Source organism: Cervus elaphus, chromosome 5, assembly GCF_910594005.1.
Source record: "Cervus elaphus chromosome 5, mCerEla1.1, whole genome shotgun sequence".
NCBI lineage: Eukaryota > Metazoa > Chordata > Mammalia > Artiodactyla > Cervidae > Cervus > Cervus elaphus.
This window is the reverse complement of record NC_057819.1, coordinates 67,282,715-67,299,327: the sequence shown is the minus strand read 5'-3', so window position 1 is coordinate 67,299,327 and position 16,613 is coordinate 67,282,715. Positions and strand designations below refer to the sequence as shown.

The following is a 16,613-nucleotide window of genomic DNA, read 5'->3' as shown; positions in this document are numbered from 1 at the left end:
AGAGCAGAGAGGAGGTATTGTCCCTAAACTAGTTGGACAGCTCTTAGTCTAAGTCTAGAGTGGTGACAGGAGGAAGAAGGTTAACACAGATAAACTTGTAGGTTAGGGAGAGGATAGAATACTAAGGATACACCTTATAGTTCTTATTTTAATTGTGAAATAAGTGGTGTGTTGATTTGTTTAGAATACAGGTCTGGGATTTGGTTAGGGGCTTTGAGGATACAGTATTTTGCAAAAGTAGTTTACATTGTTGGGTCCATGTGTAAACTTTAGCCTTATAACTATTGGCACTTTGTTCATGAATCCAATAAGTAAGCACTTTGCAGTGCACACCATCTTAACACTTGATTACTGAGGTCTTGAGTCTTTGAGCAAGATTCACGGATGTCTTCACTCTAGGCACTTTCTGGGACATCCATGGATACCTTCCTCTTGCAGGCCTCCTTAACGCCATTTCTCTACCTCCTTAAAAAAAATCATTAGAAATTGCCCACAAATATATGTAATTTCATGACTTTATGTAAATTCATGACTTTTGCCATCTCTTCTTTGAGAAAAACCAGTGAAATCCAGATGTTCCATTTGATAATGTGTCCATCTTGAGCAATTCATAGCTTTTTTCTCAGTCACTTTGTCATAAAGAACTCCCACAAGAGGCTTTCAATGTGCCCTAAAAGAGAAGAACCAGTTTGTCAAAGTTGGAATAGCACAAAGAGAATGCAAGCCAATTGCTTATGAAATGTATATATTCATTACTGATTCAGGTCACAGGATTGCTTTTAACATATTTATTTGATGGTGGAGTGCTACTAAGAAGACCCAAGATTATGGTTTTGTAGATTAATAAGAACCAAGGACTTAATGATGGGAAGTTGAGATTGTATATTTTCCTGGTGTCCTGCAGTCAGATGCTCACTCTGTTCAAAGTTTCTTTTGGAAACCAAGAGCTGTATCTCAAAATAATATTTTTTGACCAAAAAAAATTTAGCTTTAAAACCAAATGGACTGTCATTGTGATTCTCCTGTTGGAAACTGATGGAGGATCTGCACTCATAGACACATTTAAAGCATTATTAACTATGTTGGATCAAAATTGCCAAATGACATTGGTTTATGCTGCTCTGTGGTCCAGTCACACATGCCTCTTTCTATGGGCACCATTCAAATTTAATTTAGATTTCTGGATTATTAGTATCTTAGTTGGGGGAATTAGTTGGGGAAATCACACACAATGGTGTGGTCACTCACTTAGAGTCAGACATCCCGGGGCCCAAAGTCAGGAGGCCTTAGGAAGCATCACTACAAACAAAGCAAGTGGAGGTGATAGAATTCAGCTGAGCTATTTCAAGTACTCAAAGATGATGCCATTAAAGAGCTTCACTCAATATGCCAGCAAATTTGGAAAACTCAGCAGTGGCCACAGGACTGGAAAATGTCAGTTTTCATTTCAATTCCAAAGAAAGGCAATGCCAAAGAATGTTCAAACTACTGCACAATTGCACTCATCTCACACACTAGCAAGGTAATGCTCAAAATTCTCCAAGCCAGGCTTCAACAGTATGTGAACCTAGAACTTCCAGAGGCTCAAGCTGGATTTAGAAAAGGAACCAGAGGAACCAGAGATTAAGTTGTCAACATCCTTTGCATCATAGAAAAAAGAAGAGAGTGCCAGAAAAAGACATCTACTTCTGCTTTATTGACTACACCAAAGCCTTTGACTGTGTGGATCGCAAAACACTATGGAAAATTCTTAAAGAGATGGGAATACCAGACCACGTCACCTGCCTCATGAGAAATCTGTATGCAGGTCAAGAAGCAGCAGTTAAAACAGGAGATGGAACAATGGATTGGTTTCAAATTGTGAAAGTAATATGACAAGGCTGTATATTGTCATCCTGCTTATTTAACTTCCATGCAGAGTACATCACGTGAAATGCTGGGCTGGATTCAAGCACAAGATTCCAGATTGAAGCACAAGCTGGAATCAAGATTGCTGGGAGAAATATCAATAACCTCAGATATGCAGACAACACCACCCTTTGGCAGAAAGTGAAGAGGAACTGAAAAGCCTCTTGATGAAGGTGAAAGAGGAGAGTGAAAAAGCTGGCTTAAAACTCAACATTCAGAAAATGAAGATCATGGTATCCTGTCCCAGCACTTCATGGCAAATAGATGGGGAAACAATAGAGACAGTGAGAGACTTTCTTTTCTTGGTCTCCATAATCACTGCAGATGATGACTCCAGACATAAAATTAAAAGACACTTGCCCCTTGGAAGGAAAGCTATGACCAACCTAGACATAATATTAAAAAGCAGAGACATTATTTTACTGACAAAGGTCTGTAGTCAAAGCTATGTTTTTTCAGTAGTCATGTATGGATGTGAGAGTTGGACCATAAAGAAAGCTGCGCACTGAAGTATTGATGCTTTTGAACTGTGGTGTTGGAAAAGATTCTTGGGAGTCTCTTGGGCAGTAAGGAGATGAAACCAGTCAATCCTAAAGGAAATCAGTCCTGAATATTTATTGGAAGTACTGATGCTGAAGGTGAAGCTCCAACACTTTGGCCCCCTGATTCAAAGCGACTCATTGGAAAAGACCCCGATGCTGGGAAAGATTGAAGGCAGGAAGAGAAAGGGGTGAAGAGGATCACATAGTTGGATGGCATCACCGACTCAGTGGACATCAGTTTGAACAAGCTCAGAAAGTTGTTGATGGACAGGGAGGCCTGGTGTACTGCAGTCCATGGGGTTGCAAAGAGTTGGATATAACTGAATGACTGAACTGAACTGATATGGCCAATATGCAGTTTTCTGTTACCTCTAAAATACAAAAATACTCACAAATGATGGATCTTGAGTAATTTTTTAAAATAATTTTAGTAATTTTTTAATAATTACTCTTGAGTAATTTTTTTGTTTGTTGGTGGCACTAATATCTGTGAATTCCTGATGAAAGTAGTCATTTTGCACAAAGAAAAATGCCTCACACACTATTACTTAGCCTTGATACATAGCCCTCATTTCACAGAAACTATTGTTAATGTGGGGATTAAGAGAGTTGCTAAGTAGATGAACTCCTATGATACATTAAGGAATTGAAGTAAAGCTACCTTTTGTAGTCATAGGCTATTATCTAAATTCTGTAAATCAAGTTACCTTAATTAGCCCTTACTGTGAATAATGGGTTTCTCTTACCTTGGATGTGGGGTATCCCTTTATGGCTGCTCCAGCAAAGCACAGGTGCTGCTCCTTACCTTTGACTTGGGGTAGCTCCTCCCGACCACTCTTTGGACATGGGGTAGCTCCTCTCGGCATCCGCCCCTGTCCTTGGACGTGAGGTAGCAATACCAGACCATCTGACCTGCCTCTTGAGACACCTGCATGCAGGTCAGGAAGCAACAGTTAGAACTGGACATGGAACAACAGACTGGTTCCAAATAGTAAAACGAGTATGTCAAGGCTGTATATTGTCACCCTGCTTATTTAACTTCTACGCAGAGTACATCATGAGAAACGCTGGGCTGGAGGAAGCACAAGCTGGAACCAAGATTGCTGGGAGAAATATAAATAATCTCAGATATGCAGATGACACCACCCTTATGGCAGAAAGTGAAGAACTAAAGAGCCTCTTGATGAAAGTGAAAGAGGAGAGTGAAAAAGTTGGCTTAAAGCTCAACATTCAGAAAATTAAGATCACAGCATCTGGTCCCATCACTTCATGGCAAATAGATGGGGAAACAGTGGAAACAGTGGCTGACTTTGTTTTTCTGGGCTCCAAAATCACTGCAGATGGTGATTGCAGCCATGAAATTAAAAGACGCTTACTCCTTGGAAGGAAGGTTATGACCAACCTAGATAGCATATTAAAAAGCAGAGACATTCCTTTGTCAACAAAGGTCCATCTAGTTAAGGCTATGGTTCTTCCAGTGGTCATGTATGTATGTGAGAGTTGGACTATAAAGAAAGCTGAGCACAGAATTGATGCTTTTGAACTGTGGTGTTGGAGAAGGCTCTTGAGAGTCCCTTGGACTGCAAGGAGATTCAACCAGTGCATCCTAAAGGAGATCAGTCCTGGGTGTTCATTGGAAGGACTGATGTTGAAGCTGAAACTCCAATATTTTGGCCACCTGAGGCAAAAAGCTGACTCATTTGAATAGACCCTGATGTTGGGAAAGACTGAAAGCAGGAGGAGAAGGGGATGACAGAGGATGAGATGGTTGGATGGCATCATCGACTCAATGCGCATTGGTTTGGGTGAACTCCGGGAGTTGGTGATGGACAGGGAGGCCTGGAGTGCTGCAGTTCATTGTGTCGCAAAGAGTCAGACACAACTGAGTGACTTAACTGAACTGTGACTAATAGAACAAAGTGACTTTTGAGGCTTAAGAATTACTTTGTCTTCACTGAAGGAATTATGGGTCTGCGAACTGATTCAGGTCCAAAAGTTGAGTGAGAGTCCATCACTTTCCCTCATGATGACTCAAATCAGATCTAGTTCAGCTTTCTTTTCCTTTTTTTTTCTTTTTCTTTCCTTTGGTGGTGGTAGTAGGGCAGAAGCAAAGCAAGGTGGCAGGAGTCAAGAATTTGCATAGTCTAATTTAAACAGTAAATTAGAGGGATGATGACTCTTGATCTTAGCTATCCCATGATTAATTAGCCATTAGCCATTAGTTTAGTAGGTGGATCAAACCATGCTGCTTACTCTTCCAGCTCTACTGCTCATTATGGAAAACATACCCACATTTCCCCTGACAATTAAATTTCAGTTTTCAACTTTATTCCATTAGGATTACATCATCTATTGAAATCAGGGAGCCCACTTTAATAGCAGCTTCTTCATGATTACCCCTGCTCTACAAAAAATATCCCCTACCATATCTCTCAAAGAATTTTACAGTGTTCTCATCAAAGTTTTCCTCAATATCCTGGTGAAGAAGGATTTCTCTATGCACTTTTAAGAAAGATTCAGAGGGGTTAAATAAATGGTTGGCACATAATACATGAGCACTGACATTTATTTTTCCCTAACTCTGAATGTTTCACACTGCTGGTAATACCATCCTAAAGGGTATAGCTTAAAAGATTTGTGAGTGATGCTTTCGGAAGCCACAGAGATGGGAGGTTACTCCTACCATTTAGTAAGTGAGATCATGGGTCAAATTCTAAACATCCTTAAGTATCAGGACAGGTCCTCACTACAAATAGTTATCCTCTGTACCATATAATTTCTGAATGTACTGAGGATAATTGTGAATGTAAAAACTTAGCTGAACTTGGAAACTACCACCATGTCATAGAAAAATTACCAGTTTTTGTTGTTGTTGTTATTGCAGTTTTAAAGCATTCCAGCTTTTTAGTAATACAGAGACATAGAAGTTGAGCTAATATTATGATTTGTTTATGTTCTCAAATCTATTGAGAACTGTTCATTATTTGGGTCTCATTACCATTTAGGGCTTCTCAGATGGCCCAGTGATAAAGAATTCACATGCCAATGAAGGAGATATGAAACTCAGGCTCGATCCCTGGGTCAGGGAGAGCCCCTGGAGGAAGACATGGCAACCCACTCTAGTATTCTTCCCTGAAGAATAATCCTCAGGGACAGAGGAACATGGCAGGCTATGGTCCATAGGCTCACGAAGAGTCAGACATGACTGAAGTGACATAGCATGCATGCATGCATCACCAATAGGCTGCTTATTTTATTTGAATTACCATAGCATTGTTTCATCAGTTCTAATTTATAGTTGTTACTAAAACTGATGAGATTCTCAAGGCAAGACTGCTAAAGTGGTTTGCCATTCCCTTGTCCAGCGGAACACATTTTGTCAGAACTCTCCACCGTTAGAGACACCAAGGTAATATTTTGTGCAAAATGGGCACAATAAAGGACAGAAACAGTATGGATCTAACAGAAGAAGAAGATATCAAGAAGAAGTGGTAAGGATACACAGAAGAACTATTAAAAAATTATCTTAATGACTCAGATAACCACAATGGTATGATCACTTACCTAGAGCAAGACATCCTGGAACGCAAAGTAAGTAGGCCTTAGGAAGAATCACTACGAACAAAGCTAGTGGAGGTGATGGAATTACACCAGAGCTATTTCAAATCCCAAAAGATGATGCTATGAAAGTACTACACTCAATATGCCAGCAATTTTGGAAAACTCAACAGTGGAAACAGGACTGGAAAAGGTCAGTTTTCATTCTAATTCCAAAGAAAGACAATGCCAAAGAATGTTCAAACTACTGCACAATTGCACTCATCTCACACACTTGCAAAGTAAAGCTCAAAATTCTCCAAGCTAGACTTCAACAGTATGTGAACCTAGAACTTCCAGATATTCAAGCTGGATTTAGAAAAGGCAGAGGAACCAGCGATCAAACTGCCAACATCTGTTGCATCATCAAAAAAGTAAGAGAGTTCCAAAAAAACATCTACTTTTGTTTTATTGACTATGCCAAAGCCTTTAACAGTGTGGATCACAAAAAAAACTGTGGTAAATTCTTCAAGAGATGGGAATACCAGACCTCATGACCCACCTGCTGAGAACTCTGTATGCAGGTCAAGAAGCAATAGTTAGAATTGGAAATGGAACAATGGACTGGTTCCAAATTGTGAAAGGATTACATCAATGCTGTATATTGTCATCCTGCTTATTTATTTTATATGAAGAGTACATCATGAGAAATGCTGGGCTGGATGAAGCACAAGCTGGAATTAAGATTGCCAGGAGAAATATCAATGACCTCAGATATGTGGATGACACTACCCTTATGGTAGAAAGAGAAGAGGAACTGAAGAGCCTCCTGATGAGGGTGATAAAGGAGAGTGAAAATGCTGGCTTAAAACTCAACATTTGAAAAATGAAGATCATGGCATCTGGTCCCAATACTTCACGGCAAATAGATGGGGAAACAATGGAAACAGTGACATTGTTTTTTGACCTATTTTTGGTCTCCAAAATCACTGCAGATGGTAACTGCAGCCATGAAATTAAAAGATGCTTGCTCCTCAGAGGAAAAGCTGTGACAATCTAGACAGTGTTGAGACATTGACAGCAGAGACAATAATTTGCCAACAAAGGTCCATATAGTCAAAGGTATGGTTTTTCCAGTAGTCATGTATGGATGTGACAGTTGGACCATAAAGAAGGCTGAATGCTAAAGGATTGATGCTTTTAAAGTGTGATGTTAGAGAAGACTCTTGAGAGTCCCCTGGACTGCAAGGAGATCAAATCTGTCAACCCCAATGGAAATCAGTTCTGAATATTCATTGGAAGAACTGATGCTGAAGCTGGAGCTCCAATACTTTGGCCACCTGATGTGAAGAGCTGACTCATTAGAAAAGATCCTGATTCTGGGAAAGACTGAAGGCAGGAGGAGAAAGGAATGACAGAGGATGAGATGATTGGATGGCATCACTGACTCAGTGGATATGAATTTGAGCAAGTTCCAGAAGATGGTGAAAGACAAGGAAGCCTGGCTTTCTGCAGTCCTTGGGGTCACAAAGAGTTCGACATAACCGAGCAACTTAACACTGACAACTAAAACTGAGCGGAACCCTATGGGACACCCAGGCATGAAAACCTTTCTGTGTCCCTCACTTCTTGATTGTAAGAAATAGGCTTCGTTCAGCCTCCATGACCTTTCCTGAGTCCCAAAGGGCAGGTTCAAAGAGTTGCTAATCAGGGAGGGGCAAGAATGCAGACCAGGGAGGAACAGTCAGGAAACAATACTACAGTTTTGGAAGAGGGTCCTAGTTCCCACTCAAAGGATACACACAATATCTCTGAGCTGTTCTGCAGGTACTGACAGCCCCACCAAGTGGAGGAAGTTAGCTGTATGCTGCCCACCAGCAAGTAGACCCAAGATGGGTTGGAACCCTAGAGTGTTGATGCTGACTCCCACTTAACTCACCACCAACCAGTCAGAAGAATGTCCACACACTGATCTCACCTTCTTTGAACCATTCCCATAAAACTACTCACTACCCCCCAGGTTGGGACACACAGTTTTGCAGCATTAACCCACTGTGACCCCCTTTTGCTTGGTAAAGCAATATAGCTATTCATTTTTATTTCACCCAAAACTCTCTGAGCTTGATTCAGTTTCATTATTCTCAAAGATTATCTATCTAGCCCTATATATCTATCATTTATTTAATTTTCTAAGTATCCATCTATCACATAATTTAAAATGTCAAATATACAGAAAAAATGTCAATATTTAACTGTTATTTAAAATTCAATTTTCTAATTTTGCATAAAAAGGACAAGTACTAACATTTCTACTGTATAACAGCAATGATGAAAGCATAAGTCTTAACATTTTGCAAAGAAAAATATTTATAAAAAAATCAAATATGTGTATTGAAGTTCTCAGATTTAAAAACTTAAGAAGTACTTTTCTCCTGTAGAATATTAGGAATAAGCTTGTCAAAGGATAAAGATGTCATTGTTTCTTACAAAATAACAGAACTATGAACTGTATAAACCACAAAAATTGGTGAAAATTAATTTTTCCAGCTGTATGAGAAGTACAGTGATGAAAGAAAAACTAAATAAAATAATTCCATCTGCTCTAGTGAGCAATTATGTTGTTTCAAGATGAGGAAAAACAAAGAAAATCATCTGTGTAATGAACTGCATTCAGGAAAATTTTCATGAAAAGTGGATGTGAGCACCCTTTTTGTTAAAAGAAAAAAAAGCTTTCATATTGCACATGTAAGGCTTATAAGAAATACAACATTCATAGAGGAAATGTTATTTTCCAATTACTGATAGCATTTCCACTTCCATTTGAAATTAGTAGGGTTTGGAATTATCTTCCTGCTGTAAACAACTGGAAAATTGACCCCCCCAAAAAGGAAGAAACTATACTTACAAATTAAAAAAATAAATAGTATAGGACTGTCGTCCTTGATAGAAAGTGAACTCACAAAATTAAGCTTTATAATTCTACCAGCTTTCCTCCCAGAGAAAAATTCAAGATCACTACAGAGGGAGTGAAATGATAAACATTAGCCCATTGGTCTCACTGGGTTGACAAGACAGTGATCAGACTTTGGGGAGAACGAGTAGTCAAGAATTTATCAGACAGAATGTCATAAAGGAAGAAGTACTGCAGTGAAAGAGTTATAAAATCCTCATAGCAATCTCTTCAGTCTTTGAACACCACTCATCTGTGCACACATAGGGTGAGCCTTCATGAGACTAGAAAAGGAATGACTTTTTGGAAAGAATAATTACTGGGGAAATGTAAAATGAAAAGTCTCCAGAACTCACTATCTAGAGTTGAGAGGACTCACAAGATATGCAGAACAATCAATAGAGATCCTAAAATGTTTATGTCTTAGAAACAAGACTGAATTAACCCCAGAGTAGTGACTACACTACACATGCCCCTAAAAAAAAGCATGAAAGTAAGTTTTAAATAGTTCAAATTGTCCCATAAGTTACTCAACTACCTGCCCAAACAAATTCCAACACTACTTAAAGGACTTAAACAAAATCAGGCACTCAGCAATGTAAAACTCAAAATACCTGGCATGAAGTAAAAAACAAGTAGCCAAAGAGGTAATGAAATGTGGCCCACTATCAGGAAAGAAGTCAGCTGATATTAACAGACCCAGAACTGGTAAATATGACAGAATTAGTAAACAAAATTGTTTGCAACCCCAAGTTCATATGCCTGATGCACAGTGAGGACAAGCAAACCAAAACGTTAGAGTCTGGAGCAGAGAAATGTTTATTGCAGGGCCATGCAAGGAAATAGGTGGCTCATGCCCCTGCAAGATCTTAACCCCTCGAGCGGTTTCAGCAAAGCATTTTTAAAGACCAGGTGAAGGAAGAGGGTCACAAGGAATACAATCAGCCCATGCACAGTTCTCTGATTGATGGTCAAGGTAACAAGGTGATGGCATAGGCGTTAACATTATCAATCCTTTGACTCCAAGAGTATGTGGGGACTATGTGCTCATAGTCACCAAGTAGGTAACATCTTCCATTTGGTGGAAGGTTTTCACATCTATAAAACAACTTAGGAAGTTTGCATTAAATCTTGTTTTCTAGGTACTTCAGAGAGGAGCTGAAGCAGAGAATATGGGGGAAGGGTCCATAGGATCCTTTCTATGGATGAATGTTTGCATGGTTGGCACATGATACAGGTGCCCTAACATTTAGTTTTCCCTAACTCTGAATATTTCACACTGCTGGTAATACCATCTTAAAGAGTATGGTTTAAAAAATGTGAGTGATTTTTTTTTGGAAGCCACAGGGATGGGAGGTTACTCCTACCATTTAGTGAGTGAGATCATGGGTCAAATTCTCAGGCATCACTCAGTGAAAAGGACATAACAAAACTATTTTAAGTATATTGAATATTCTCGTTAATGTAAATGGAAACATCTAATGTTCATAATAAAGAGAGAGATGGAATATGTGAAAAAGGTAACTTGTAGATATGAAAAATACATTATTTAAAATAAAAAAATTTATAGATATTACCATCAAATTAGATTCTACAGAAAAAAGAACATGAATCTGAAGGTAAAACAACCAAAACTAGCAAAAAGGAAGGATATGTGGGGCAATAGTAACTTGTCTAACATTTGTGCAATTGAAGTCCCAAAAGGAGAAAGAGAAGAAACATCAAAAAATTTTAAGATATAATGTCTGAGAGTTTTCCAAATTTAATGAAAACTAAAGTCAGGCTAAGCTGACTTCAGAACCAAAAATATTGGCATAAGCAAAAAGAAACTCTTAAAGATAAAAGATTATATTTATCAGGGCTTTAGACATAAAAAAAAGTCTTGATAATCCTAAATGCCTATGTACCTAATATGCTTTAAAATATAGCCATCCCTTGGAATCCATGGGGGATTGGTTCCAGGACTTTTCCAGATACCAAAATTTGTGGATGCTCGTCTCTTGTGTAAAATGATATATTATTTGCCTATAACTACACATCATTACATGAACTTTAAATTACCTTGAGATTACTTATAAAACTGAATATAATGTAAATGCTATGTAAATAGTTGCCAGTACATGGAAAATTCAAGTTTTTCTTTTTGGATCTTAGAAAGACTCTGTAGAAGAATGAAATCACACAGCTGAGAGCAGCACTGACAGATGGTGGGAAAGAGGCATCACCCAGGTCCACTAAATTCTTTTTCACTTCTGCTTAAACAATTCACATTATTTGCAACCAATACAAATTAGTACACATCACTTTCTAGGTTATGTGACCCAGAAGCAACTAGTAGTTTACCATTTTGTCATTTTCATAAGAAGCTACACTTGAGACCAGGCTTCTAAAGAAAGTTATGCATAGTCCCTGACCTGGGTAGAGTGGCACCTGGTTGGTGGTGGCTGTCTCATATCAGTGAGGGACAAAACAACTCCTTGTTTATCCCAGCTTGGCTTTTGCTCTGTGCCCATGCCTGGTTCATGCCCTGGACACATGGAAAAAAAAAAAAAAAAAAAGAAAGTTATGCATAAAAATTGACAAATGACTATCTCTAGATATCACAATGATTGTCATTATCAACATTAAAATCTAATACTTATATTTGAAGCAAAAATGAGATCATTTCTCAGCAATACTGAGAAGATAGGTTGTAAGATTTGGATAATAAAGACATGATCAGACCCCAGAGCTGAGGTTGGTTTGAATGCAGATAGAAGTAGTTTTTTTACTTGGAGTTTAATTGGTGTTCACATAAATTAATCTTTATTTTCTTTGATCTTATTTTCTTTTCAGCTTTTAAAAGCTTTAAATCTAATACAGTTGTCACTGACTGTATTTCTCTTGCATGTTAACAAACACTTGGGCAAATTATACCAAACTTGGCACCACTTCTTTTTCTTTCTCCATACTCCTTTGGATTTTAATGTGAAAACCACACTCTGTTTTTCTACATATCAGTTCAGTTCAGTTCAGTTCACCATGCAGTCATGTCCAACTCTTTGAGACCCCATGGACTGCAGCATACCAGGCTTCCCTGTCCTTTACCAACTCCCAGAGCTTGTTAAAACTCATGTCCATCAAGTCAGTGATGCCATCCAACGATCTCACCCTCTGTCGTCCCCTTCTCCTCCTGCCTTCAACCTTTCCCAGCCTCAGGATCTTTTCAAATGAGTCAGTTTTTCACATCAGGTGGCTGAAGTATTGGAGTTTCAGCATCAGTCCTTCCAAAGAATATTCATGACTGATTTCCATTAGAATTGACTGGATTGATCTTCTTGTAGTCCAAGGGACTCTCAAGAGTCTTCTCCAACACCACAGTTCAAAAGCATCAATTTTTCGGTGCTCAGCTTACTTTATAGTCCAACTCTCACATCCGTACATGACTAATGGAAAATACCATTCCTTTGACTATATGGACCTTTGTCGGTAAAGTAATGTCTCTGCTTTTTAATATGCTGTCTAGGTTGGTCATAGTTTTCTTACAAGGAGCAAACGTATTTTATTTTCATGGGTGCAGTCACCATCTGCAGTGATTTTGGAGCCCAAGAAAATCGCTCACTGTTTCCATTGTTTCCCCATTTATCTGCCATGAAGTCATGGGACTGGATGCCATGATCTTCCTTTTTTTAAATTTTTAGTCTTAAGCCAGCTTTTTCACTCTCCTTTTTCACTTTCATCAAGAGGCTCTTTAGTTCTTTGCTTTCTGCCATTAGGTGATGGTATATACGTATCTGAGGTTATTGATATTTCTCCCGCAATCTTGATTCCAGCTTGTGCTTCATCTAGCCTGGCATTTTGCATGATGTACTCTGCATATAAGTTAAATAAGCAGGGTGACAATATACAGCCTCTACATACTCCTTTCACAATTTGGAACCAATCTGTTGTTCCATGTCCAGTTCTAACTGTTGCTACTTAACCTTCATACACATTTCTCAGGAGGCAGGTAAGGTGGTATGGTATCCCCATCTCTTGAAGGACTTTCCACAGTTTGTTGTGATCCACACAGTCAAAGGCTTTGGAATATTCAATAAAGCAGAAGTAGATGTTTTTCTGAAACTCTCTTGCTTTTTTGATGATGCAATGGATGTTAGAAATTTGATCTCTGGTTCCTCTGCCTTTTCTAAATCCAGCTTGAACATCTGGAAGTTCTCAGTTCATTTACTGTTGAAGCCTTGCTTGGAGAATTTTGAGCATTACTCTGCTAGTATGTACTATGTGTGCAATTGTGTGGTAGTTTGAAAATTCTTTGGCATTGCTTTTCTTTGAGATTGAAGTGAAAACTGACCTTTTCCAGTCCTGTTTCCACTGTTGAGTTTTCCAAATTTGCTGGCATATTGAGTGCAGCTCTTTCACAGTATCATCATTTAGGATTTGAAATAGCTCAGGTGGAATTCCATCACCTCCACTGTCTTTGCAGTGATGCTTCCTAAGACCCACTTCGCACTCCAGGATGTCTGGTTCTAAGTTAGTAATCCCAACATTGTGTTTATCTGGGTCATTCAGATCTCTTTTGTATAGTTCTTCTTTGTATTCTTGCCACCTTTTCTTAATATCTTCTACTTCTGTTAGGTCCATACCCTTTCTGTCCTTTATTGTGCCCATCATGTATAGTTCCTGGTGAAACAAATTTGCCATAATGATAGCATAAAATTATTGCTGTACATATCAGTCATATTCTGCACAGAATTTTCAAACTATGGAGATTTATGATAATTGAGGTATCGCTTCCTTTCCATGTAGAATATTAAGGTACAAATCCATTTTTAAAGATTTTAAAGTTTTCTCTTAGAGAGTGATTTCAGAATATCTCAGTTCTAACTCTGTAAACATTCACATCCTTATAAGAAAAGATTCATAATAAATAAGAATCAATCATGGCCAAATTTAGTTTTATGGGATAATTTTCATGTTATTATAAGTAATTATTTAAATCAATGTAATGCCTGAATATCAGAAATTTCATACTTATATTCTTCTCTTGAACTTTTCAAATTGAATTTACTCAAGTGGACTCTTCCAGACCTTTTGCTCTCGTTAAATGAATCATTTTCAATTAAATCTCAGAATTTTTAAAGATGTAGAAGTTTCTTCATAGAGTGTGTCAGTAGAGTTTTAATTCCCAGAATGTATTTTCTTAATTCAGTCTTTCTTTATGCTTTATGTAATAAAAGTATTCTTCTTACACTGTGTACCTCATAAAATATATTTTGACTGAAAGCACATTTTAAAATATGGATTTGAAATATATTTTTTAAAGCATAGTCTATGATATTCCAAATATCTCAGTCCATGTATATCTGAACTTACTCACTAGCTAGGGAACCAGTTTTTTCTCACCTATAAAATGAAAACAATAAGTTTTGAAAACTAGGAATAAAATATTTCTGAGAAATAAATAAGGTATGTTAAAAGTGCCTAGCATAGTACCTGGTACATATATTTTAGTTAATTTGTACCTAGAGCTAATTATTTGGGACAATTTTGATTTTAATTTCTTCAAAACCAAGGACAGAAATTCACTATTCTAATATCATAAGTCTAGAATTTTCTTGAATAATATCAATGTGAAATTCTTATTAGAAGATCAGGAAAATTCCTTTATCTGATGCTCAGAAATTAGGTAAATGAACCAGCTGAAGAGGCCCTTAAAATTGCAGCTCGTGCTGATGTCTGAACAATTAACTTGGACTTAATCTCAAAATTATTTTAACAGTTTTAATCTCTGTTTCGTAACGCACTAAACAATTATTAAAGCCAATGAGCACTGGGGTTAGAAAATACCCATGTTTACTAACATGAATTTAGACCTGAAGAGAAATGAAATCTTCCCCTTAAGTAACACAAAGAAGATGAAACCAAATTAATCAAAACTGAAAAGATACTGTTTTAAAAAGAAAAATACACATTCTGTTACTTGTTTATATTTGTTAGGTTTCCAACAGAATTTGTGACTGAAGCTTATTCTGAATGACTATATTTCTCAAACACAGAATATTTATATCCTCTTAATTATGAAATCTAAAAAATAAAAACAAAGATAAAACAGGAGAAAAGTAGACAAACCTAAGATGATTGATGGTGTATTAAAATTTAATGATATGAGCCAAATGATATATAGGGGAAAAAAAATCTGTTTTACACCCTTCATTACACATAAGAATCTCTGTGCTTTTAAAAATATATGAATACCTGAGTCCCAAGCCTTGGGGGTTGTGATATAATTAGTATGTGGCCAAAATAGTTTTATTTGTTCAAAGCTGTTCCGATGCTTTAATGAGACCTTAGCTAAAAAACACTGGATGAATGTTTTATGGGATCAAATTACCAGGGTTTAAATCCTGGGTGTTTTTTACCTGCTGTGTAAACTTGAGCAAACTGCTCATCTAATTCAAAATTTCATTTTCATGATATATAAGTTATGCCAATGCTTGGCATAATGCTATTTATTTTTGAAATATTTCCTGCAAATATTTAAACAGACAATTCTTCACCACCCTATCAATATAGATGTTTCCCATGTTCTGAGTACCACTGACACCCTCAGGGAAAGCTAGAACTAGAGATACTGGTTATTTGGGACAAATACTGCGAAGTAGCTACTAATGATTACTGTATCTCAGTGAGTGTTTTGCAACAAATGTCACTTAGTATCAGTCGGTCATTTCAGTCGTTCAGTCTTGTCCAGCTCTTTGCAACCCCATGAATCACAGCTCGCCAGGCCTCCCTGTCCATCACCAACTCCCGGAGTTTACTCAAACTCATGTCCATTGAGTCGGTGATGCCATTCAGCCATCTCATCCTCTGTCGTCCCCTTCTCCTGACCCCGATCCCTCCCAGGATCAGGGTCTTTTCCAATGAGTCAACTCTTAGCATGGGGTGGCCAAAGTATTGGAGTTTCAGCTTCAGCATCAGTCCTTCCAATGAACACCCAGGACGGATTGCCTTTAGGATGGACTGGTTGGATCTCCTTGCAGTCCAAGGGACTCAAGAGTCTTTTCCAACACCACAGTTCAAAAGCATCAATTTTTCGGCACTCAGCTTTCTTCACAGTCCAACTCTCACATCGATGCATTACCACTGCAAAAACCATGTGGTCAAAAAGCCTTGACCAGACGGACCTTTGTTGGCAAAGTAATGTCTCTGCTTTTTAATATGCTATCTAGGTTGGTCATAACTTTCCTTCCAAGGAGTAAGCGTCTTTTAATTTCATGGCTGCAATCACCATCTGCAGTGATTTTGGAGCCCCAAAAAATAGTCTGACAATATTTCCACTGTTTCCCCATCTATTTGCCGTGAAGTGATGGGACCAGATGCTATGATCTTAGTTTTCTGAATGCTGAACTTAAAGCTAACTTTTTCACTCTACTCTCTCACTTTCATCAAGAGGCTTTTTAGTTCCTCTTCACTTTCTGCCATAAGGGTGGTGTCATCTGCTTATCTGAGGTTATTGATATTTCTCCCGGCAGTCTTGATTCCAGCTTGTGCTTCTTCCAGCCCAGCGTTTCTCATGATGTACTCTGCATATAAGTTAAATAAGCAGGGTGACAATATACAGCCTTGACATACTCCTTTTCCTATTTGGAACAAGTCTGTTGGCCCATGTCCAGTTCTAACTGTTGCTTCCTGACCTG

The 16,613-nt window shown here is 38.0% G+C and overlaps 1 non-coding gene across 1 annotated transcript; it reads left to right on the top strand.

Annotated features, from left to right (window-relative positions):
• The first annotated feature begins 11,341 nt into the window (after positions 1-11,341).
• Positions 11,342-11,476, top strand: LOC122695916. The gene has a single exon (XR_006341648.1). It is a non-coding gene; the product is annotated as a small nucleolar RNA SNORA48 (small nucleolar RNA).
• Positions 11,477-16,613: the final 5,137 nt, after the last annotated feature.